The 25,314-nt window shown below is 34.0% G+C and overlaps 1 pseudogene; it reads right to left on the reverse strand.

Moving 5' to 3' along the window:
- Window positions 1-214: 214 nt before the first annotated feature.
- Window positions 215-16,941, reverse strand: LOC120116871 (annotated as a pseudogene).
- Window positions 16,942-25,314: the final 8,373 nt, after the last annotated feature.

Raw genomic sequence — 25,314 nt, forward strand, 5'->3', positions numbered from 1 at the left:
CTAATTTATTCAAACAAGGTATAATGAAAAATTTGTTATATTATTGAAGTTTATAAAGTCGTATGAAATCAAAGATAATCTCTACAGGAACAGAACTGCTATGTAGGAAGGCAATGGCTTTTGATTTTATTCGCTTCAACAATCTATCAATCCCTACAATCATTTGAAGGTCACCAATGAATACAGAACTAAAAAGAAGGTAAAGTTTAAGGCATCAATAATCTCTTCTCTTTGTGGAACGCTTTATGTCAACTTGATCGCTGGTGCCCTTTATGCTACTGCCTGTCTTACTCGATATCCGGCAATGGCACTTTCCAAAATTTCCATGAGTTAAAATCTTCCTGCAATGGTATCGGAATATCAGGAATGCAATGCCATGGAATTCCCAAATGAGGTTCTGGAGATTTAAACAGAGGCAAGAAAATATTCTTTTACCTGTTCGACCAATTAGGATGCTGCGGTTCTCATCACCTGCTGCATTTAGTAGGGCAACAAAAACAATTAGGAGGTTTGATTCGGCTATACCGTTTGATTAATAATGTCGTTTTCGGATTTTTTTTCATACAAGAGGTTGATACTTCTGAATGGGACATAGTTAAATCATACAATGAGAAAACTGTAAGTCAAACATTCATGTATTGATTTATAGTGTATATATATATATATATATATATATTGGTTCAGTTGATTGGATTTTGGACATTTTGAGAAACTGCGTTATTATGTTATTAGCTATAGGCATTGTCAGTTTTTGTAATTGGGCGTAATCATAGGACAACATGGAATTATTATATACATGGTATTAGTTTACTACTTTAGTTGTGGTTATGAATGCACTTATGTATTGTGAAGAAAAAAAACTGTTACATACATGATATTAATGTAGACGTGAAAAATATTAGGTACTGATACATACATGATATTAGGTGAATTGAGATCGGATCTGATTCTCGTTGAGACACCATAATTTGAGAACGAGCTTTTTCAACATTTAAAGTTATATTGTACTAACATCGATAGCCGTGGTTAGTTCAAGTAAGAACTGAATTCCGGATATAGACCTGAGAATATTGGTTTACCGGAGAGAAAAGTAAGTTACAAGGGTTGGGTCTTATAGACTGTAATCAGCATGTATCCGAAGTACAATTTGTTTCGATGATCAATGGGAATTGAGGGAAAGCGAAGCCCGAGATTGTTTTTATCCATTTGATTTTCTTTAAAAATTTACATTATTTACTTTCTTTCAATTCTTGAATTTTTATTTTCCAATTTTAAACCCCCTTTCTTTTCTTTATTTTTTTTCCAGGATCAAAGCAAATCAACATCAAAAGCTCCAAAGTCCTTGCGGATTGACACTTCTTTTCTTTACTATGATTTATTTCAATTCATTTATTTATTTTTTGAGAATAAGAAATTTTATTTGACAATTACGATGCTTGTCAAATTGGCTCCGTTGTCGAGGATTTCGGCAAATTACTAATATAGTTGTGTTTTGATTTATAACCAAGAAGAACCCAGGAGAACTAGTAGATTGTGAACCAAAGGTCGAAGGATTAGCTCGTAGAATATATGAACAAACGCTTCGATAAAAGTGACAACAACGACAACAACAAGAACAACACCCATATCTAGTGTCTAAACAACTTCCGATGTCGATACACACTTCATATATGAAGAATTACTTCCAATAATTGATCAAACAATTAAGAATTAGTTGTAACACTTGTCTTACAACAATTGTTATGCATCGTCTTCCCTCATGGTGAAACTTTATTTGAGCTTAAAACGTGTTTAATCCACTTTCTCCCCACCTCCTACGGGTCGCCAAGTGAAAACCCGCATAACCATCTCATTGAATTTCACATATTTTTTTTGTTAAAGCATGAAACCACATGAAGTATCTACGGATTAGATTAAACTTCGTGCTTTCCTTTTTTCCTTAGCCGATTTGGCTGAGGATTGGTTATTTTATTTACCGCCTAATTCAGTTACAAAATGGACTGATATGACTCGACTTTTTCTTGGCAGGTTCTTCCTTGTGGCGAAGACAAGTGAATTAAGATTAAGCATCTTAGGAATCCAACAAAAAGATGGAGAGTCGTTATACTACTTTTAAGAACGGTTCAAGAAGCTCTGTGCTAGTTATCCGCAATATGAATTAACTGAACAAACTCTTCTCCAATACTTCTATGAAGGTTTAATTCCTATGGAGATGAAGATGATTGACGTAGAAAATGGAGGAGCTCTTTTCAACATGACTCCCGCTGCAACCAGAAATCTGATTTCTACTATGGTCACTAACTCTCAACATTTTCGCCCATCTAGGTAACCCTCACGACGGGTTCACGAGATAACTACTCCCTCTTTAGAAGATTAAATAAATAAGTTAACTAATATAGTTTAATCTCTTGTTGAAGAGAAAACAGGTTCAGCTAGACTATATGGAATTTGCACAATGTCATATCATCCCACGGACTATTGTCCGATGCTTCAAGAAGATACTACATCCCATGTGGATGTTGTAGGAAATTTTTCAGGACCTTCCCAAAGATCATACAACCCTTACGCTAATACCCATGATCCAGGGTGGATAGATCATCTGAATTTCAACTATGGACCGAATTCTAGACCAAATCAAGCGTATCAACCAAGGCCATCTCCACCTCAGTAGTATCAACCGTAAAAATCATCCTTAGAGTCGATAATGGAATGGTTGACAATATCCCATGAGAAATTTCAAGTTAGGACTAAAGCTCATTTTTAAGAGCTTGACAAACAAATAAATAAGCTAACACAAGCTATGAGTCGATTAAAGTCCCAAGGAAAGCTTCCATCACAAACTGAGCCAAATCTGAGGCAAAACATCAATGTCATTACCCTTCAAAGTGATATTGTCATCAAAACTAAGATCCTAGAGAAAGTTGGTGCACACTCCTAGTGCAACACTCTCAACCCATACCCGACCCGAATACGAATCTTAGGTGTCACATTAACTTTAAAACACTTTGACTCTTTGAAAATCTGACTAAAATTTAACATTTAAAATAAATACTGAATATTTGACATATCAGAGCATTTGCTATTTACACATTTATAGTACATGCCAACCAAATTTAAAATACCAAAATCAAATTCTATGCACTCCAGTATGATATGATATTCCTCCAAGGTATGATGTCCTACCCTAGCTTACTCTGTTGCCTTCCCTGAACCTACATGTGAAAACACTCACACGCTAAGTCTTTGACTTAGTGAAGCATAAATGAGTATAAATAAACATTAAAACATTTATGTGAATATTTCAGAAGAAACATTAAATACAATTACACCATACATTTCATACATATAACATATACTATTAAACATTATTTAAATAATATATATTTGTTTAATTAGCTCAACATATATCACTGAGAACTCAAGGTATGTGAGTACATTGAGGTTGTGCACTGTAATTGCAGTCGAAACTGTCGCGTAGAATTTGCACTGAAGTGCCACATAGAATATGCACTGATGTGCCATATATATTTGTCCTGAAGGAGCGCGTAAAATTTATCCCGAAGGACCACATAGAATTGTCCCGAAGGACCGCATAGAACCCTCGACTCTTGGCATGCCAACTATACCTCTAATTCTTATAACATATACTTTGGGCTTAAACATATACTTTGGGCTTAAACATATAATTATTTCACATAGTATTGTTCAATTTATTATTTATTCACATAAAATAATTACTCATTGCATTTTATATAACATTACTCATCATTTATTCACATAGAACATATTCACATAGATCAATACGTATGATATTTCACATAGGATATATATACTCATAACAATGAAATTAAAACAATGCTTTTAAAATACGATTTAGCTAAAACCATAACATAATACAAATAATTTTGTTCAAAAACATTTGCGGTTGGCTCATTGCAAGCAGTCTTCCAATCGCATATAAAATAAGTAAGTATCACTCACTTTTGCCTCATGTAAGTCTTAAACAACTCCTTTTCACTTTCATCCTATCCTTATACATCACTTTATTCAACACTTGCTTTCAATCAAATCTACACGTTAACATGACCACGATGAATATCAGAGCTCAATTAATTGTCAACCAATCAACATTTGTATAACTAAATAAAACACTTGATTCACAATTTCAGACTGAATAGTATCGATACTCTATACCCAGTACCTATACTTCTCTTATATGGTATCGATACCTACCTTAGTATTGATACCCAATTTACATTCTGGAATTCCCTTTTTCATTATAGTATCGATACCTTACTATTGGTATCGATACTCCCAGTATCAATACTACCCCTTTAGTACCGATGATGTTCATCCGATTCATATGGTATCGATACTATTCTTCCAGTATCGATACCCTTGCCCATATTTTCCTTATTTTACTTCGAATTTAACCCAAAATTCACCTAAATCTTATACTTCTAACTCCATTCATGCCCTTAAACTCATTAACACTTATCCTAACTAACTTACATCCATTAATCCCCTTTTAACATCCAAATTTCTTCATAGAACACTTAAAACTAAAAATCATACTCAATCTTCAACCATGTTTCCAATCCTTTCTAACACTTCAAATTCTTTATTCACACTTTTGACAAGTCAAATATACCTTTAAAATCTAACAACTACTCAAATTTCATCATTTCCTTTAAAAACCCATTTTAATAATTTATCATTAACTCATCATTCTCATAGTTTTTAGTCATCTATAAGCTTTCTTAAGCTTCTATACCACCCAAAGATTAAAAACCAATTCAAAATTGAAAGAAACATCAAACTTTAAAATCACTTACCTTAGCATGGAGGTTCACGGTAGAAGATAAGAAAAGAAGATGAAGAGAGAGCTTCTAGTATTTTCCTTTCCTTTTTCCTTATTTCCTCACATGTTAATATAGCCTCAAAATGAATTTTAAATTCATTTCATGTCAAAAGACCCGTTTGCCCTTTAATCCTTCAATCTTTGATAATAAGTCCTAAACAAAAATTTTCCAAATCAATCATTAAACATTTCAATTTATCACAATTAAATCACTAAATTTAAATCCTTACACTTTAGTCACTGACCCGGTGTTTGGGATATTACACCTAGAAGAAGAATAAAGAGTCAGAATGCTTGTGGATCATTCTGTCCCATCTTCCTATGTCGTCTCACCCCTTTTCTGTCGAGGTTAGTTAAGCGTGACAAAGAGGCCAAAGAAAAAGATATACTTGATGTATTTTGGAAAGTCAAGATAAATATACCTCTCCTCGACATGATCAAAAAGGTTTCAAGGTATGTCATATTTTTAAAGGACCTTTGCACAAGTAAACGAAAGCTTATCGGGAACGAAAAGGTAAACTTACGCAAAAATGTCTCTATCATTATTCAATGTAAGATTACTCCTAAGTATAAAGATCAATTTATGTTCGTGGTTCCTTGTAAAATCGGTAAGGTGGATATAAAACGTGTTATGTGTGATTTAGGTCCATCAATTAATGTGATGCCACTTTTAATTTATAACTTACTTGGTGCTGAGACCTTGAAGGAAACAAGTATGACGATTCAACTCGCCGATAAATTTGTGGTATATCTTGAAAAGAGTCCTTGAGAACGTATTGGTTAAGGTAAACAACTTGATATTTTTAATAGATTTTTACGTTAACGAACCCTTTTTTTATTGTAGACGTTAGCCTTTCCCTTACCATAATTTGCAGTCCATCTTTTAAAACTATTCCACCTTTGTTTTATTTATTCAATCAAAACCAAATTCTTCCTTTTATTTATTCCAACCAACATTTCAGCAAACCAATTAAAATCTTCACTTATCATGATTTTTCACATACCTTGGACCCTACCTATATAACTTTACCCTTCCAAACATATCTCATACTAGGGATGGGCATGGGTCGGGTTGGGTCGGATTTTTAGTTCACTCGACCCGACATGAGAACAATAACTCCTCCACCCGAGATCCAACCCGACCTGCATGAAACAAGATTTCACCCGACCCGATATATAACTTAAAAACCAGACCCGACTCGAAATAATAATAAAATATTATTTTTATTCAATAAAAACAATGACTTAATTGAAAAAAAATAATATATAGAGGGGTATTATTGTAATTATTCCTAAATATATAAGGTAAAATTATATTTTTTCAGGTCGGGTCAGGTATTTTTCACCTTATACCCGACCCGACCCAAACATCACATTTAAAAAACCTGACCCAACCTGAACCCAAATTTTTTTTTATAAAAAACCCGACCCAATCGAGTCAGATTAGAACCTGTCGGGTTCGGGTCTCATGCCCATTTCTACTCATACCTTTTCAAATACTTTGACCGACCATAAATCAAACCCCACCTTTTATATAATATAGACCCTACTTTTTTCTAATTTAAATCAATTTTCAATTAAAACTATCCCATCATTTTCTTTTTGAAATCTCATCACACTCACATGTCTTGAAATTAAAAAACCCTTAAACTTAACATCTTTTATTATACCCTATCTATCGTCCACTAGCTCGCCTCCACTCTTTCTTTCTTGGGTTAATTACCCCATTCATACATGAATTATACCCAATTCTCAGTTTCATACATAAAATTTAAAAATTCTCGATTAACTACATAATGTTTTTTGCATTTAACGGGTGTATCCATTTTCATCACGGAAGATAACGTGGAACCCTCTAACCTATAACAATTTGACACGTGGTGAATTATTAATTTTTTTAAAGAGTTTATTCTTTGGCTATGTACTCCTCGATATGGTGAATAAGATTCAGGTTTTCTTCTTTCATTCGACTGGGATTCAATAGATGAATCACTTACTGGTTATCAATTTCAATATTTATCTTTCGACTTCCCATCTTTTAAGATGCTTTTAGTCCTTCATAAAACCCTCAAAGTTCGGCTTCTATTGTTGAGAAGAAAACCAAAAACCCATTTACCTTTAGAGAAAATAACTTTAGTGACTGAAAATGCCTTATAATATACGATTTTAACCAACTTTTTTTGGATTTGCGAAAATGACCAACAAATTCGCAACGCGAACTCCAATTTCGCAACACAGTTTCCAAATTCGCAACGCGAATTTCCCAAATTCGTAACTCATTTTCTGCAATCGCAACGCAAATTTCAAATTCGCAACTCGATTTCTTTCTCGCAATGCGAATTTCTTTTTCGCAACACAAGTTTCCTTTTCGCAACAAGATTTTCTAAATCGCAACACGAATTTTGTTTTCGCAACTCGATTTTTGAATTCGCAACACGAATTTTAATTTAACAATAGTTTTTATTTTTGCAACATAAATGTTTTGGGTATATAAACTACACAGCAACAACAACAACTCATAACCTAAATCCCTAAATCGTATCTCATTCCATCTCCATCTATCACTCTCTTCGGCGACATCCGTTCCTATATCCAATGATATCATTCCCCATCTCTAATTTTTTTTTACATAATTTTATTTCTATATAATTTTTCAATGATTTCTCTCCCAAATTATCAACTATCAACTTAATAAAGGTATGTTTTTCTCTAAGTTAGTGATGATACCTAGTTTATAGCTATTTTGTTTAGTAAATTAATTTACAATTTGTAGAATGAAATCATCTAATGTTGATCATATTTGGATAGATTTGTGTTTTGGAGGGTCATGGGAGAATGTTCATGGTGTTTTACAATATATGCATTTACCCATGAATCTTCAACTAAAACTGTCATTAAAAAAAGTTAACTTATGAAACTCTAATGTTACGTGTTTCAAAGAAATTGAATTTAGAGCCTCTAAGTGGATTTAGACTATCTTATCAGAGAAAATGTAAAGTTTATTTGTTAACCGACAATGAAGATGTTGAACGATTCACTGCTTACATTAGTGTTTCGCAAGAAGATGATGTTACATTGTATTTTATTGAACCTAGAAGTAGTGAAGTTGGGTCAGTAGCGGGTAGTAATCAACTAAGTTCTTCAACCCCAGTTTATGGTGCTCACAATGTACAACGTTGTTATCAACCTTAAAATTTAATGGTTCTACCACAATTTCATCACTAAGAAAAATTTTGTTTCACCACATTTCCAATACCAAACACAATATCAAACACAATCTCAAAACCCACAACATTTCACTAATCCAAATCTCAATCAACTTTCAGCACCAAATTCCGGTTTTTGTATTGACCAGTTATACGATGATGAGCCAACAGAAAAAATTGTGAGTACTAGTCAGTATTCGAAATTTGATCTTGGTCAATACCCGAAATTTGATCTTGGTCAATACTCGGATTTTGACGATGTTTCAGAAGAAAAAACAGACCCTGCGTGTAATGATTTTGATATTGGTTAATACCCGAATTTTGATGATGAAACAGCCGCTGCCGAGGAAGATTTTGTTGATGATAATGAGGAGGAAGTTACGACTGTGAATGAACACGTTAATCATCCATTCTGTAATTCATATAACCCTGAAGAAGAAAAAGTAGTCCCCAAAGAAAAAGAAGAAGAAAATTCCACGGGAGTATAACTGGAATATGCCAGAATTACTTCAGATACCGGAAGAAAAGTTGGTAAAGATAACAGTTGATTGTTACACAAAAGTTATTCGTATCAAGAAAGATGATTGTTTTGATACAAAGGAAGACTTGAAGATAGATTTGTATACGAAATGTGTGGAAGATTACTATCAACTAAAAGTTAACAAATCAAGCAAAGATCGTTTCGAAACAAAGTGTATGATTGACAAAAACTGTACGTGGCGTATGATTGCAAAGAGGATAAAAGATTGCAAAATGTTTCAAGTTAGGACTTTTATTGATAAACATACATGTTCAAGAACCCAAGTTTTTCCTCACCATAGACAGGCAAACAAAAAGGTGTTGGGTCATTTTCTAGCTGAGTTAATGTTTTTGAATGGCAGTGTATATGGGGGACATGAAATTATGACTGACATGAATGCTCGGTTCAAGATTAGTATCTCATATTCTCAAGCTTGGAGAGCCAAATGTTATGCCTTGGAATTGTTGAGGGGGTCGCCAGAAGCATCGTTTGCCCAACTGTCGGCTTATTGTCATAATTTAAAGCTGAAAAATCCTGGGTCGGTAACTCATATCAAAATAGATAGATGGACGCGGTTGTTGTTTATCGCCATTGGTGCTGCGGTTAGTAATCAATATAATTGTTGACTCATTAGTTACATGCATTTCACATTTAAATGATTATATTTCTTGTGTATAGATTCGTTCGATTATTACTTGCATGCGCCCAGTTATTATAGTTGACGGAGCACATTTGAAAGGTCGATACCTTGGAGTAAACTTATTAGCAGTAGCCATGGATTCTAACAATGGGATACTGCCAATAGCTTACGGGGTTGGCAAATCTGAAACCTCTAATTCATGGACATGGTTTATGGGGCATCTTAGGGATTGTATATGTCCTATTAGAAATCTGACAATCATATCTGATAGGGCAAACTCAATTGACAACGCTGTTAAAAGGTGTTTTCCATATGCTTTTCATGGACTTTGTGGTGTTCATTTGTACAGAAATCTAAAATTAAGGTATGCTGGCATAAAAATTCACAAATGGACATACTGAAAGGCTGTAAAAGCTTATCGGGAAGTGGATTTTAATAAGCATATAAATTGTTTAAGATGTGTTTTGCCTCAATGTGCTCAAACACTAGAAGATGTCGGGTTTGAAAGATGGTCAAGAGTACATCAACTTAGAGCAAGATATGGTTTCATGACGTCTAATAGTATAAAATCAATCAACGCTCTAAGTCGTCATTCCCGAAAATTACTCATTACTATGTTAATGGAGTTTTTTCGAGCCTCTATTCAACAGTGGTACTATAAGAAAAGAAACCATGCATGTATTATTTCTTTAAATTCGTAACTTATCATATTTAATATATTTTACTAAGTATTATTTATTTAAATTTACAGGAACATTGGAACGTCGTGTTACACCATGGACTAAAAAAAGATAACGAAATGTGTAATGAAGTCAACGTTATGGAGAGTTGAACCATGTTCAAACACTTTGTTTGAAGTATTGGATAATAACTTAAATGGGCTTGTCGATATAAATGCAAAGACGTGTAGTTGTATGAAATGGCAAACATCTGGTTATCCGTGTGGCCATGTTATAAAAGTTGCTCTTCATCTAAACCAAGATGATTCAAGCGCATACGCTATGGATTGCTACACTACAGAAGTATATCAACAGACTTATACCGAGATTGTCTACCCTATTCCACATCCATCTGAGTGGGACATACCAGATGACTTACAAACAGTTTTGCCACCAGTCATGGACAGCAAGATACCTGGCCGACCAAAAAATCATGATTGTATATACCGTCTAAGGGTGAAGAGAAGAGGATATCGCCATGTAGTCGGTGCAAGGAAAGTGGTCATACAAGGTTGACCTGTGGATCACCAGTGCCATCATAATCATCTTTTTCTCTACCAAAATATGGATCCTCATCAAAATCCAAAGCACATATGGTGCCAAGCAAAAGGAAATCAAAATCACAATCGCAATCAAAATCCCAATCACAATCGGCTTCACCTTTTGGGACTTATTAACTTAGGTGATTTTTAAATGCAAACGTTGTATTATGTGTAATTTATGTGTGAATGCATACATTTTCAGTTAGACATGCATTAGTAACTTGAGTTTGAACATTGCTATGATATGTTCAGTTGTTATCACTTATCATATTGTTGTCTGTTATCTTTTTGAAGGTGTTTTCCTTGAATTGGCAACGCGAATTTGACTTTCGCGTTGCGAAAGTGTACATTCAACATGTCTTTTTTGCCTTCAACATAATACAGATTGAAATTAAACAACAAATCAATTAAACAAAAAAAAAACAATTCTTATTTACACTTGACAACACATTGATACAATTAGCCCCATACAATACATCCAAATGCTCTTAATAATAGGGAGCTTACATCCAAATACATCAATTTCACGCAGCTCTCTTCAGGATTAACCTACAAAAATGTTATGGCCATGAGATTTTATACACATCTAAAACCAACAAACAACAAAATTCTAGGTACTTAACCAAACATTTTCAAACCAACAAAGAGTATATATGTTATCAACACTTGCTCAAACTTATCAATAACAAATGGTTGTTTATACACACTTTCAGCACGCGGATGCAGGTAGGCAACGTCTAACATATATCTCTCTAGCCATAAAATACTGAAACCACAACCCTACTGCACCTCTATCTCTATATGTGGGAGGTAGAAACTGTTTACCTCCTGTCGTCATTCATTCCAAGCACATGCATACAAGAGGACCACAATCCCCTCTGGTTCCCGTCGTTTGTTGTGGCGCTGTCTCTTCGTCTCTCATCATTGTAGCTTTTAACTTATTTGTCTTATTGTTTCCTAAACTAGCCCAGTAATCAATCGCATCCAAGTATTTAGCCAAATGAGCGCTCCATCCCCTACAAATAATATCTTTCAAATCAGACAATGGTATGTAATTCAACATGCTGTCATATACTATCGTCTTCAGGTATGAGAGCTGAAGCTCGACGAGAAGCCAATGACGACGTTCCATAACAAGGATAAACACCTGCAATCATAAATAATAATTCAATTGCACACATCAAATAAAATTTATGAACAATTTTAAATATGAAAAAAATAAATACTAACCTTATCGACCTCCCACCACCCAGGATAAAAGATAGTTTTTCCATTACCCAACGCATATGAAGCGTCTCTCTGATCCTTCAAGTGAGTTGCGTGAAAAGACGAAGGCATAATAGTCCATCGCGTCTTTTTTATTTTCTTCAATTTCCTTATAATCAGAAAACGTGACACCCATGCATCAATATGCTGTTTTATAAAAAAAATACATATATTAGTGAATTTAATAAATTTAAAAAAATAATCAAAATGCAATATAAGAAGAATATAAGACTTACCCCCATTCGAAATAACCATTCTCTTAAACCCCTAATAAAACACCCCACTAAGACCGCTCAAGAAAAAAATGCATATTATCATCGATTTTGCATATGTCAACGTAGTACCCCTGGCTCCGCTCATGTAGATAAAAATCAACTGCGGGTCTTAGCCCAAAGGGTATTATCTATAATTGTGTCCGGTAGTGTTCTCCTCTCCTATTGAGGAATGGTACTGACCGGTAACTAATATGAAAGCCAACTCTGATCCATCATATCGGGCACAAGAGGGGGTTTATCAATATGTCGACATAGTATGCCATGTGAATCGGGCTCTTGAACGATGGGGGGCCTCTTGAACGATGAGATGGGCCTCTTGAACGATGGGAGGGGCCTCTTGAGCGATAGGAGGGGCCTCTTGAATGATGATAGGTGAATCGGGCTTCTTATTACGTATTCTTGGAACTATTGGGGTGAAAGGAGACGTAATAACACGTGCATGACGTCTGATGCGTGAACCCCATCGTGCAAAAAAAAACCTAACGTAAAACATCTACCTTATCGGGCTGCCAAAAATATTAATACATAAATCAGTAAATAAATAAATAAATAAATAATGCCGAAAAAAGGTTATTTGCATTTTTAGTATAGTATTAAACAAACTTACCTCAATGCGTAGAGTATGAACCTCATTCTGCAACGATGAAACAATCTCACGTAGAGCGGTTACCTCATCACGTAAAGTAGATACCTCACCACGTAGAGAACCATTGTCATCGCGTAAAACATCTACCTCACTACGTAAAGACCGTACCTCATCACGTCATGCACCATTGTCATCACGTAAAGTACCGACCTCATCACGCAAAGCACTGACCTTATCACGTAACTCCCCTAACTCATCCCGTGGAGGTGGAGAACGGGAAGATAAATGTCGTGGCATCTTTGCCGGTCGCCTATCATGAGGTGATGGTGGAGAAGAGACTCGATGATGTGATGGAATAGGTGATGACTCTCGGTGTGGAGGTGTATAATCGGCCCGATCAGGTGATGGCTCTCGATGTTGAGCTGTAGAATCGGCTCGATCAGGTGATGGCTCTCGAAGTGGGGGGTGCTCATCATCCGTCCCATAAAAAAAATGCTTACTAGCTTGCCACCAATCAGTGGCAGGCTCAGCCTCTGTGGGTGTCAGCCTTTGTAATGGATAGTTTGCCTCCTAACAATAAAGCTCAACAAAGTCAAACGTCTACTAGTAACTTGTTATATATGGTAGTATTTGTGTTAACTTACATCATTCATCATCGTATATGGTAGTAAATCTTCCCAATCCAACAACCAGATCCTCCTCCAGGTAATAGCCCTAGGAATATCATTTGACTTTTTGATGGCATATGTCTGCATGCTGGGAAAAGCCTCAAATATCTAAATCTACAAACAATATATACACAAACATTAATTTTAGTAATTGTTAATAATAATTAATAATTTTAAAACTTATATAGATTCTTACCTTAAAGGCCCAAATAAAGCCTACCAAAGTGTATTTGGAACCATGGCCACGCAAACTACGACGGTCCTCAAAGGCAGACAAAAACTTTTTCCATGTATCTTTCCATAGATATGAACCCCACAGAAACACATTCCATGCATATAGGTCCTTTACCAATAATTTTAAATCCTCATAAATAGGTTGTCAGCCCTCTTTTCCTAAAAAGTCGGCATTCAAAAGTAATAAAAGACATACTCGGACAACATCAAGGTCATCCATCCGAGTAAAACCATCTTTAAGAAGTAATCTTTTCAAATCGTCGATGTGTAAATTGGGCTTCGCCTTTGCCAGCCCAGGAAAAACCCGAAATAACCATGATAAGCGTGAGATATGACTAGTGTACCGACCTACTTCATCATGTCGTCCGAAACGTAGACCAGTGATTAAGAAAAACTCCTCCTGCCCAAAACAAGTATACGCTTGTGGAAAATAAAACCATATCTCTTTATCACCATGTTGTATCCTCTCGGGTAGATCGCTAGTCATGGTCTGAAGAAACAAATGGGTCAACATAGAATCTCCACATGGATGTTGTACTTTCAGTCATGGCCCGAAACAAGTTTTCTCAAACAAATTTCTTTGTACAGGTGTAAGTGTCGACGCAATTGTAGTGGCTAGGCTTAATTTATTCCTTAAAGTCAATGAAGCCAAAAAAAATTCCTAACAAAAACAATAAACATACCAAGTTAGATATACCAAAAACTACAAATTATACACTATAAACATACATGATATTAAACAGGGAAAATATAGCCAAATATGTTTCAAACTAGCACTGTATTTACCCAAGTCATTATTCTATCATAGTTCACAAAATGCATCAGATAACATTCCAGAAGTAAGCACTTATATAAACATTTAAATGGACAACATATAGGTTTAGTGTAGGTTCAAGGACAACATAAAGAGTAGTAGTTTATTCTTGAGACTTAAATTCGCAACACTGTAAAGTTAGTATTTGTCTTTGTTTTTTTGTTGAAGTAATGCAATTCATTCAAGTTTCAATTTGCAGAAGAAGAGTAGTTTTTGAAACTTAAATTCGAAACACGAAAATGAAATTCGCAACGCGAAAATGAAAATCGCAACGCGAAAATGAAAATCGCAACGTGAAACTAAAATCGCGTTGTGATTTTCGTGTTGCGAATTTAAGTTTCAAAAACTATTCTTCTACAAATTGAAACTTGAATGAATTGCATTACTTCAACCAAAAGACAAATACTAACTTCACCGGGTTAAAAACTAAACAGTTTAGAGTATTAGCAGCAACTGAATGAATTTACTAAGCAATCTAAGTGAAATGGTTAATCTATATATTGAAATTACCAGTAAATTTATCATCAATATAAATATGAAAAATCTAATAATAATACAAAAATTTTAAAATAAAAATAATTAAAAAAACACAACCCTCAGTGGTTGATTTTTCATTTGTGGCCGTGAATGGTTGTGAGGGTGGCTCTCAGAGATGGAGATAGAGGGGGGTCGCCGAATATGGGGATGGATGTCACCGGAGATGGGGACGGATGTCGCCGTAGAGTGTGAGAGATGGAGATGAGACTAAGTTGTGATTTAGGGTTTTAGGTTATGAGTTGCGAATATAATGTTTACATTTGTGTTGCGAAATTAATATTGTATTTCAAATTCGAAAATAAAATTCGCGTTGCGAAAATAAACAAGCTTTGTGAATTTGACTTTTGCGTTGCGAAAAAGAAATTAGAGTTGCAAATTTCAAAACTGAGTTGCGAAATTGGAGTTCGCGTTGCGAATTTGTTGGTCATTTTCGCAAATCCAATTTTTTTTTGTTAAAATCGTATATTATAAGGCATTTTCGATCACTGAAGTTATTTTCTCTTACCTTTATGGTCTCTGAGAACTCCTGCACACGTTGTTTCCCCGGTCTGGGTTCTCTTGGCTCCGTCCGTGTTTATTTTCATCCAAGGACAGCTCGGCGGTTGATCAACCTACAAGTGCATCAATTGTAGTATTCGTTAATTTTGGTCATGGAAGGTTTATCTGGCTTTTGATTAATATGTTTTGGAATTTGTGTATTTATCGAGCTTGATTTTGGTATTTACGATGTTAGAGGCACCCTTGTCGGCTATTCTAAAAAACTTTTTTGGCGTCGGAGTAATAGTAACGCCGCCAAAACTGAAACCAGAATCCCCGTTCCCAAAAGACAACACCAAGAGATCCTCCACTCTGTTACAAAACGTGCATTCCTGCTTATTATTCAGCACGTGTGTTATGGTCGCCCCCGTCGGGTTGTTCATCGCTACCCCGCCTTCCACCACCAGGATCTTCGTTTTCTCATCTACCGATCCTACTTCTACCGCACCCACGACCGTAGGATCAGCCGACGTCGCGTAGCACACGTCCTTTATTTTGAAATCATAGTCGTCCATTTCCAATGCATCAGCGCGGGAAAACAAGAAAGGCGCTTTGGAACAAAGATCGTAGCATGGTATCAAAATCGGCTTCAGTATCCTTCAAGGTCAGCTCCCCGAAGGTTCTACCCAACAGTTTCTTCACCCCGGATAAACGGAAAAGTCAATAGAATAACCCTTGAGGGGAGGAAGGACACAGTTTCCGAGGGTTTTTCACGAGGAACTGAAGAGCTTGGTCGGCATTAAAAAGGGGGCGCCATTTTCAGTCCGAGTGAACAACAACGCGGCGAGAATCGCACTGGCTCTAGATCCTGCAACGACGTCGAAATATTGGGCAACGAAGGCATTGGGATTCCCCGATTTTTGACGGAGAAAAGTTTGGAGGGTAAGGATAGACTGAGCCGCCAATATACCATCGGAAAAGCAACCGCTGTCAATGGAAAGGATTCTTACTTTCCCAGAAAAACGATTTTTAAACTTTAAAAAATCTTTAAAAATATTTTTTTAATTCATCACGTGTCAGATTGTTATAGGTCAGAGGTTCCACGTCATCTTTCGTAACGAAAATGAGTATACCTGTTAACTGTAAAAAACATTATATAGTTCATTGAGAATTTTTAAACTTTATATATAAAACTGAGAATCGTGTATAATTTATGTATAAATGAGGTAATTAACCATTCTTTCTTTTTTTCCTTGACCCAAAACCAGCATTTGTTCTATTTTTTTTCTTTTCATCGTCTGTTTCAAGCCACCCTACATTCCATTACCGTTTTTGACCATCATACACTGTTAACGCATATATTTGTCATTTTCAAACGTTACATAACAACCATGGTTCGTACAAGAAATCAAGAAGTCGACAATTGCCTTTCGTCGATTAATCACGGACACCATTACCCATTACCGAATAAACATTTTTGAGGTAAACAATAAACTTACTTTATTATCCCATTATTAATGTATTACCCTTTGGCTTTGCAGGAAACTTCGACATTGATCTGGACGCCGACAGCTTCTCTTTCGAACAGTTCGTCATTGGACACGGAGAGTTCTCTATTCATCCTCATGTGCTTTTAATTTTCATATTTAGACAATATGCCTTAAGTAAGGGTGGTAGAGAATAATTGCTTTTAATTTTTTCTGCTTATTTGTATGATTGGAATCGAGTATGCCTTGGTTGATGTTTTGAGATTTTCTGTTTACAATCTCGATTCTTGCTTTATCTATTTAAATGTTATTTGAGTTATTGATCAAACTTTTATTTGAATTAGGATGCATGATAGTGAAAATGGCATGATTAATGATTTTCTTGAATTTTTGATTGATTTCCTATGAGTTTATTGATTGACATGTATTTGACTCAATGCAATCGACCTTTTCTTGTGAGATTTGAGCCTAAACGAGTAAACTTTTACATTATTGCTTATATGTTTAATTGAGTATATCGAACTTAACTTTGATATTCTAGAACCTGTAATTAAATATATGTTGAGACTGCATATTGAACTTGATGCTTTAACATGATAGGGGTATTAGGATTTACCCACTTCTCTACTTAAAAAGGCCTACCCATTCATTTCCCTTAGCTATTTTTTAGTTTTTTCCCCTTTATTTGTTTTTACCACATTTCTGAACCCGATACCTCTTTATTTTCCACCTCTTTTTCTACCCACGTCAAGACAAAATAATGAAATATACGATGTATATTTATGACCCACAAAAAAACAACAGTTTTCAAAAAAAAAAAAGAAAAAAAAGGAAAAACGAAGAAGAAAAATGAAAACAAAAAAAATAAGTTGATTGTTTGACATATGTTACATTTCTTTTGTTCGATTGCATTAGTTTTTTACTTTCTTAAGTGGGTTTAAATATATTTGTGAATTTCTTTGTCTTGAAATTTAACCCATATTTTTTTTTACCTTTTTCTTACCTTTACCCAGTCCTCATTACAACCTTGTTTAAAGACCTTTTGATTATTGCCTTGTTTATCTTTAGCGGTGGAGACTTGATTTACTTACAGGTTTATGGTAATGTCATGTTAGGTTTTGAATTACAGTCTTTATTTTACCCAAAACACTTTGAGCAAAATGAGTGAATCCTTGTGAGAGTATTGAGTCTTCTTACATTAAGATTGATAGATTAATGAGATACCATGGTTTTGCTTAAATTATTCCTATCTATACCTTTCAGCTGATTGTTATTTTTAATTTCAATAATTTTTGTGATCTTGACTTACTTGTTTTTTCTTAGATACGAGGTGAGATGATAGAAAGTAAATAAAAGTTTTAACATGTTTTGATTAAGGCATGCTTGATGACAAACATTGAATAAGTGAGGGGGAATTTGGTTAGTGTTTTAATTTGCACATATTTTGTTGATAATTATTCCTCATTGTTTATTTTATGCTATTATTTTGGCTTTTAATATCCCAAATTTAGGATTGGTGACTGAAAAATAAATTTTGAAAGTCTAGGGACTAAAGTGTAAAATTATAAAAGTTTAGGAACTAAAAATGTAATTTTTCAACAGTTATATTTTGGGTATGTAATTGAGTAGTTCAGCCCAAGAATATAATTTTAGTGGGTTTCAAATTTTTTTTATTTGGAGTTCGTATAACAGTTTATTAAAGAATAAAATCGGTAAATATTCGAATAACCAAATCGAATCGGAAGCTTACAAAAATTTGAAGGAAGTTAGTTTTGGGTTAGAAAAATTATATTGATATTTTTAATTAATATAATTTTAGGTGGATTGGAGGAATTTGGTGGAAATTGCATGTTAAAATATAATAGAGAAATTTAGTGATTAAATTGAATTTTTGGAAAATTGGAAAAATAAAGATGGAAATTCCTAAATAGAATTTTTATATTTATTTAAGAATATTAAAATGAAGATAAAAGGATGGCATGGCGGTAATTATTAAGATTTATTAAGGGTAATTTTGACTTTTGGGCTAAAATAAATTTTAATTCATTTTAGGGTAATTTATGTCAAATACCACTCATCTTTATACTCGAGATCGAAAATGTCACTGACGTTTCAATTTTGCCAATTTTAGCATGGACGTTTATGTTTCACTTCAATTTTGCCACTTCGCCATTAATCCGTTAACGGCACGATGACATGGCATTCCAATGTTGTGATGGCGATGACATGGACGGTTTAGGGGACTATTGTGTGATTTTTGGCCATAGTGAGGAGTTATTGGAAAATTTTATAAAAGTTTTCAAAGGGCTTATATTGAATGTTAGAAAGATTTGGATGCTTGAAATTGTGCTTTGGGTTAAGTTGAATCATGATTAAGTTGTTAGGGGCTATTTGCAAGACTTAAGAAATTAAAGCATAATTATGCAATTGCTGGAAATTAGTTTATTGTGCTGGAAATTTTGGTTTGAATAATAGAATGTTGATTTTGGATCAATATGGAATATTTGGAGTAGATGGAAGACTAATTGAAAGGATTGGTAAAAGTTCATGGTGAAACTTTGCAAAGTGTAATAAAGAAGGACTAGTTTGGAATCGATGTGAAAGTGGTGGAAAATAATGATTGCAATGGATTAAAGAAATGTTAAGGGACTAGTTTGAGTAATTTAAAAAATGTTGGGTTTGATTTTTAAAGAAAGGTTGAATGGTGGCTAATTTGAATTATTGAATAGTTAAGCGAATATATTGTGATAAATGACAATTTAGGGGACTTAATAAGTTAATTTGGTGATATTAAAGTTGGTTCACGATTGGGTGATGGAAATTTTATCGAACATAGGTTTGATAGCATTTTAAGGATCAAAGTGCAAATCTTATAAAATTTGATAGGTAAATTCGAATGGAATAGAAAATAAGGAATTGAATTGCAATTATATAAATGTTAAGGTATTGAATTGAATATATTTTTACAATACTGGAATGTTTGGGATTGATTTGAATAAGTAAAAAATAATAATGGACCAAGATACAAGATGTAAGAATTGATGAAGAAATTAAGGATGCAAAATAATGAAAATTGTTTAGACTTATGAATCTGGCAGTGAATTTGAAAAATCACCATAAACTCTATAAAAATGATTAGAAGCTAATTTTTAAACCCTTGTGTTCATATGTCAAATATAGTTTTGTTTAAAACAAATGGGGATTGATTTCGAATTGTATAATGAAAGATACAATTTTTTTTATCGATGATAGGTCAGAAAACAAGGCTGTAGATTATGCTCAAAACAGATTCTGGAAATTTGATTATAAAATTCACTATAAATTGTACAAGTTGAATTAGAAAGAGTAATTTATATAGTTAGATTTGTATTCGAGTCTAATTTCAAAAGGAAGAAACGAAATTAAATTTCATTGAGTAGAATAATAAATAATGATTCTTTAAAGGTAGTGCAAGTTCGGGGTGTGCAAATCCGGGTACCCAAAAACCGGGTACCCCGAACATCCAGGTCAGTGATTTCTCGGCCCGTGTCCCGACCCGAATGTCCCGGGTACCCCGAATACCCGGATTTTTTTTTCAAATTATTAAATAAAAAAACACACAAATTTAAATGTTCGAAACTTCAAATTACATAATCCAACATCGAAACACAAAATTTAAAAGTTCGAAATACAAACATTTAACCTAAACACATACACTGAGTACAAATGTGGTGCAAAATCCATGGTGACAGCACACACTTTCACATGATCAATCCTTTTCCAGTGATTGGTTAGAATTTTGTACAGAGAGGGATGATGATGATGATGCCTTGGAGAAGAAGCTCAATGACGAGTGATGACAATTACTGTGTAAGTAGCTACCCAGCTAGCTCTTAACTATAGGGAGATGTTGTTGTAAGGATGTAATTGCAGAGTTTAACAGAAATTTATAGTCATAAACTCATTTTAGTTTACCATTTTTATTTTCACTTTTTTTTTTGTGTTTGCTTCTTCATGCACCTTAGTTGATATCAATGGTGATTTTAACTTCCAATTTTCAAGTTGTTGCAGAGATAAAAATGACAAATGATCTGGGAATAGCCTTTTACATCACCATATACTGCACAGTCTTCCTCATATCGAAGATCGTTCTTATGATCCTCCTTTACAAGCGATGGAAAAGAAAGAACGCCATTTATGAGCAAGGCTTCTCAGGTGGGAAGATGGTGATGTTCAGATCCCCATTGTTGCAGTCACTAACATCTGATATGTTCTTAAAGAGCACATTGAAATTAACCAACAACGACATCATCGACGCCGGTGGGTACGAAACCGTTTACAGGTTAATGATAAACGAAACCATGGTCTTCGCTGTAAAAAGGCTTAACAAAGGAACTGCAGATCGCTGTCAAAACATGTGTCCGTTTTGAAACTTAACCGGGTACTCGGGTAACCGGTACCCGGAAAAATCATTTTTTGTGACCCGGGCCCAACCCGGAAACTGTCGGGCCGGGTATCCGACCCGGCCGGGTAATTTTTTTAAAGAAAATTACTCGATTTTTTATGATCCAGGTCGGCATTTTGCACACCCCTAGTGCAAGTTGCCAATAATATGAAAATTTTGGGATTTAAGTGAAAATGGATTAGAAGTCGAAGAGTAATGTTTAAATGTTTGAGTATATTTTTGGATGCTTAGAATTGAAGTCAAATGGAAAATGAATATTTAGAATAAATTGGAAATGTTGAGAAGAAATTCTAAAAGAATTTATTTATTATGGTTAGCATTGACGTTTTGAAATGGATGTAGTATCGAATAAATATTGACATAATTTTTATGAATTTTATTAATAGATTGTGTCTATGTAGTAAGATACTAATATGTGCTTTGGAATGTATGTGATATATTAATGATGAACATGAAGATCGAGATCAAAGAAAGCTAGAATCGCTAAATAAGACATTTCCATGTGAGTGCTTTCTTATTGACCAATGCATTTTTATTTTATATTATTCTACGAGGCACTTTGTGTGCAATTCTATGAGGCACTTTGTGTGCAATTCTACGAGGCATTCTGTGTGCATATTCTACAAGGCACTTTGTGTGTAATTCTACGAGACACTTTGTGTGCATATTCTACGAGACACTGTGTGTGCAATTCTACGAGGCACTTTGTGTGCATATTCTATGAGGTACTTTGTGTGCACATATTATACGAGGCACTTTGTGTGCAATTCTACGAGGCATTTTGTGTGCATATTCTAAGAGGCACATTGTGCGTATATTCTACGTGGCACATTGGTTCTGTGTTCTTCAACACTTGTGCATTATAAGTGAATGCCTGTTTGACTCGTATACATGCTACAAAGTAAATGGAGTGAGTGCACCATACCATAAAATGAATAAATGAGAATTTTAGTTGAAGTAATATAAAAATGAAATAGTCTGTTCAATTTGATATGAAAGTAAAGTTTTATGAAGAACTCTGACTTGACTTAAAACATTTCATGAAGAATCTTCGAATCATAGATATTCTTATATTTTATACTTAGGTGATACTTTGATAAATATATTTTATTACTGCTATTAATTTTTATTTTTATTTATATTTTATTTTATTTTATATTTTATTATTATTTTATTTATGTTATTAATAATAGAACTTATAGCCTCACTAAGTGTATACTTAACGTGTAATGATTTTCACGCGTAGGAAAATAAAAGCATTCGGAGTAAGGAGCTAGGGCCAACGTCAACCTTTGAATATCAGATCCACTCCAGAATCAGTATGACATCTTTTTAAACATTGATAGTACTAGTTGGCATGTATACTAAATGGTTATGATACTTAAAAGTAGTTGTGTTCCAATTTGATTTATTTAGATGGTACATAATATTACTAATTATGAATAATGATTTGTTGATTACTATTTAGATAAGTGAATTTAATTACCATTGAATTGAAATATTTTAAGACCTTAGACAATAATTGAATTAATTTAGAAAGAAACAAAATTTTACTGATTCTTAAATAAGAACTGTACTGAAAGAATTATGTAATGTCTTGGACCCGAATGTGGTAACATATACTATAAATGGGTGTTACATGGTCGTTTTGATTCATTTTTATGCTAAAACTTATTTTCCAAAAAACAATATTAAAAGGGATGAGTTCTGCAGTTTTTTTATTTTTTGGAATCGTGGCTGGAAACATGGTCATGACCTGAGGCATGATTATTTCCGACGTGACAGTTTCCAAAAGGTCCAGTTAATAACAAGAGCAATTTCTAGAAGGTCCAGTCAGGGTTATCTAGAAGGAAGACAAACAAAAATCATTTAGGAATTACGTTTGAATTTGAAACAAATACTTTGGATTTAGCACATTATTATTTGAAATTTTTCTTTTAGTTATTTTTATGATTATCTTTAGGATATTTTATTTTATTTTAAATTTTCTTTTATCTTTAAGAAGATTATCTTTTGTAATTCTCTAGGCTATAAATACCCCTTAGGATAAAGTTTGAGAATGTATTTTTTTTCTTTAATTTTATAAAATTCTAGGATTTTTATCTTTCTTTAGTTTTCTTTTACTTTCTTTTTAAACAAATACCAAGTATGATTTAGATCATGTTTAGCTAAACTTTTTATTAACCAAAGGCCTAAGCGATGACTCATTTCTGTTGTGAGAATTGAAAAGAATGTAATATCTTCATATAATGTTCTCGATTTACTGAAATCTTGATTTGACAATCGGCCTTTTCTTTAAAATCTTTATACTTTCATTTGAAAAAGTCGATATTGATTTGAATATTGTTTGGATTTACAGTTTGGAATAAAGAATTGGTTGGTCATAATTCAACTTCCTAGGAATAAACTTAACGGCGGTTTGCTAAGGTGAATCGAGATCGAGTTCGATTCTCATTGAGACACCATAATTATAGGATGATCTTTTCTAGCGCTTAAAGCTTCATTTTACTAACGACAATAGCTATGGTTAGTTTAAGTAAGAATTGAATTTCATAGATAAACTTGAGAATATTGGTTAAATGAAGAGAAAAGTAAGTTACAAGGTTGAGCCTTGTAGACCATAACCTGTAAAATATGTTGATGATCAATGGGAAAGGCAAAACAAGCATGAGATTGTTTTTATCCATTTGATTTTCTTTTAAAATTTTACTTTATTTACTTTCTTCTTTCAATTCTTGAATTTTTCCTTTTTAATTTTAAATTCCCTCCTCTTCTTTATTTTTCTTTTTAAAATCAAAACAAATCAATATCAAAAGTTTCAAAGTGTATGTGGATCGACATTTCTTCTCTTTATTACACTTTATTTATTTTTGTGAATAAAAAATATTATTTGACGATTATGACCCTTGTGATTTGGCTAAAATATTAAGGTGTTACTGCTAGGACTTCCCCGAAGTGCGACTTTTGAGGATATAGAGCATTTCCTTTCTGGTTGTGGCTATGACTCGTCCTAAATCCAAACGTTTACGTTGACAAGATTTGGATCCACCAACGTTTTCAGATTAACAAATGTGCATTTTCCCTCTCATATCCAAGCAATGAATGCATGCATTAGCAAAAGTCTCAATTATCAAATCTCTACTAAAAGTTCAGTTGTGTTGGGGTTTCCCATTGAGATTGACCACCACAGTGGCCGGCTTCCAGTGATTTTCTTTCCCTCGAAAAATTCAGTTGGATGCAGGCTCTAGAATTGCAAATATAAATATACGGATCGAGACTCGTTTGAATGACTTGGCAATGGGTACTTCTCCCTTGCCCAAAAGCTCCGGAATCATTTGTGCGGATCCAGCAATGATTGTAGTACATGAAACTACATTTTTTTTTTACAGGTATTTCTTCGAATACCTTACAAACCTTCTCCAACTCCCCGGACCTTCCATAGAAAGTAACCGAAGAACGTCTACCATAAACGTGTCCCCAGTTTTTATTGTTAAGCAATGATACTGAATCCACCATGAAGGACCCACGTGAACTTATAGCATTGACAGCACAACTGGATTAAATGTAGGAAATTTTCAGTTGGTGAATCTGAATAACCCGGCAAATCTTTGAAACAATTTTGGGGGTAAATTGATCTGAATTTGTTTCTAAAAACCCTTGGATGAGACGAAGATGGTTTTGGGTTATTCAGATTCACCAACACAGTTTCTTCAATGAAATTCTAGAGGCTCCGCTTCTCGATGTTTTCTTTAATTTGTTTGTTTTAGTTCGTTAGAAGAAAAAGGACTGGGATCGACAAGAGATTTCAAAATGAAGCACGATCTCCTTTGGAATATATTCATGGCTGAGAGCAATTCATGAATGCTTTTCGTGTAAAAACCACCGAACTCGAGTTGACCCAATCAACTCATGAATTAATGTAAAATTATTTGAATTTGAAACCAAAAATTTAAAAATAAGAGTTGTTTCCATCCAACCCAAACTGTCCAAATCTAAAACCGAACATAACAGGAACATCCACAAACACTTTGTTTTAAG

This window comes from Hibiscus syriacus, unplaced genomic scaffold (assembly GCF_006381635.1).
Source record: "Hibiscus syriacus cultivar Baekdansim isolate YM2019G1 unplaced genomic scaffold, ASM638163v2 tig00110303_pilon, whole genome shotgun sequence".
Lineage (NCBI taxonomy): Eukaryota > Viridiplantae > Streptophyta > Magnoliopsida > Malvales > Malvaceae > Hibiscus > Hibiscus syriacus.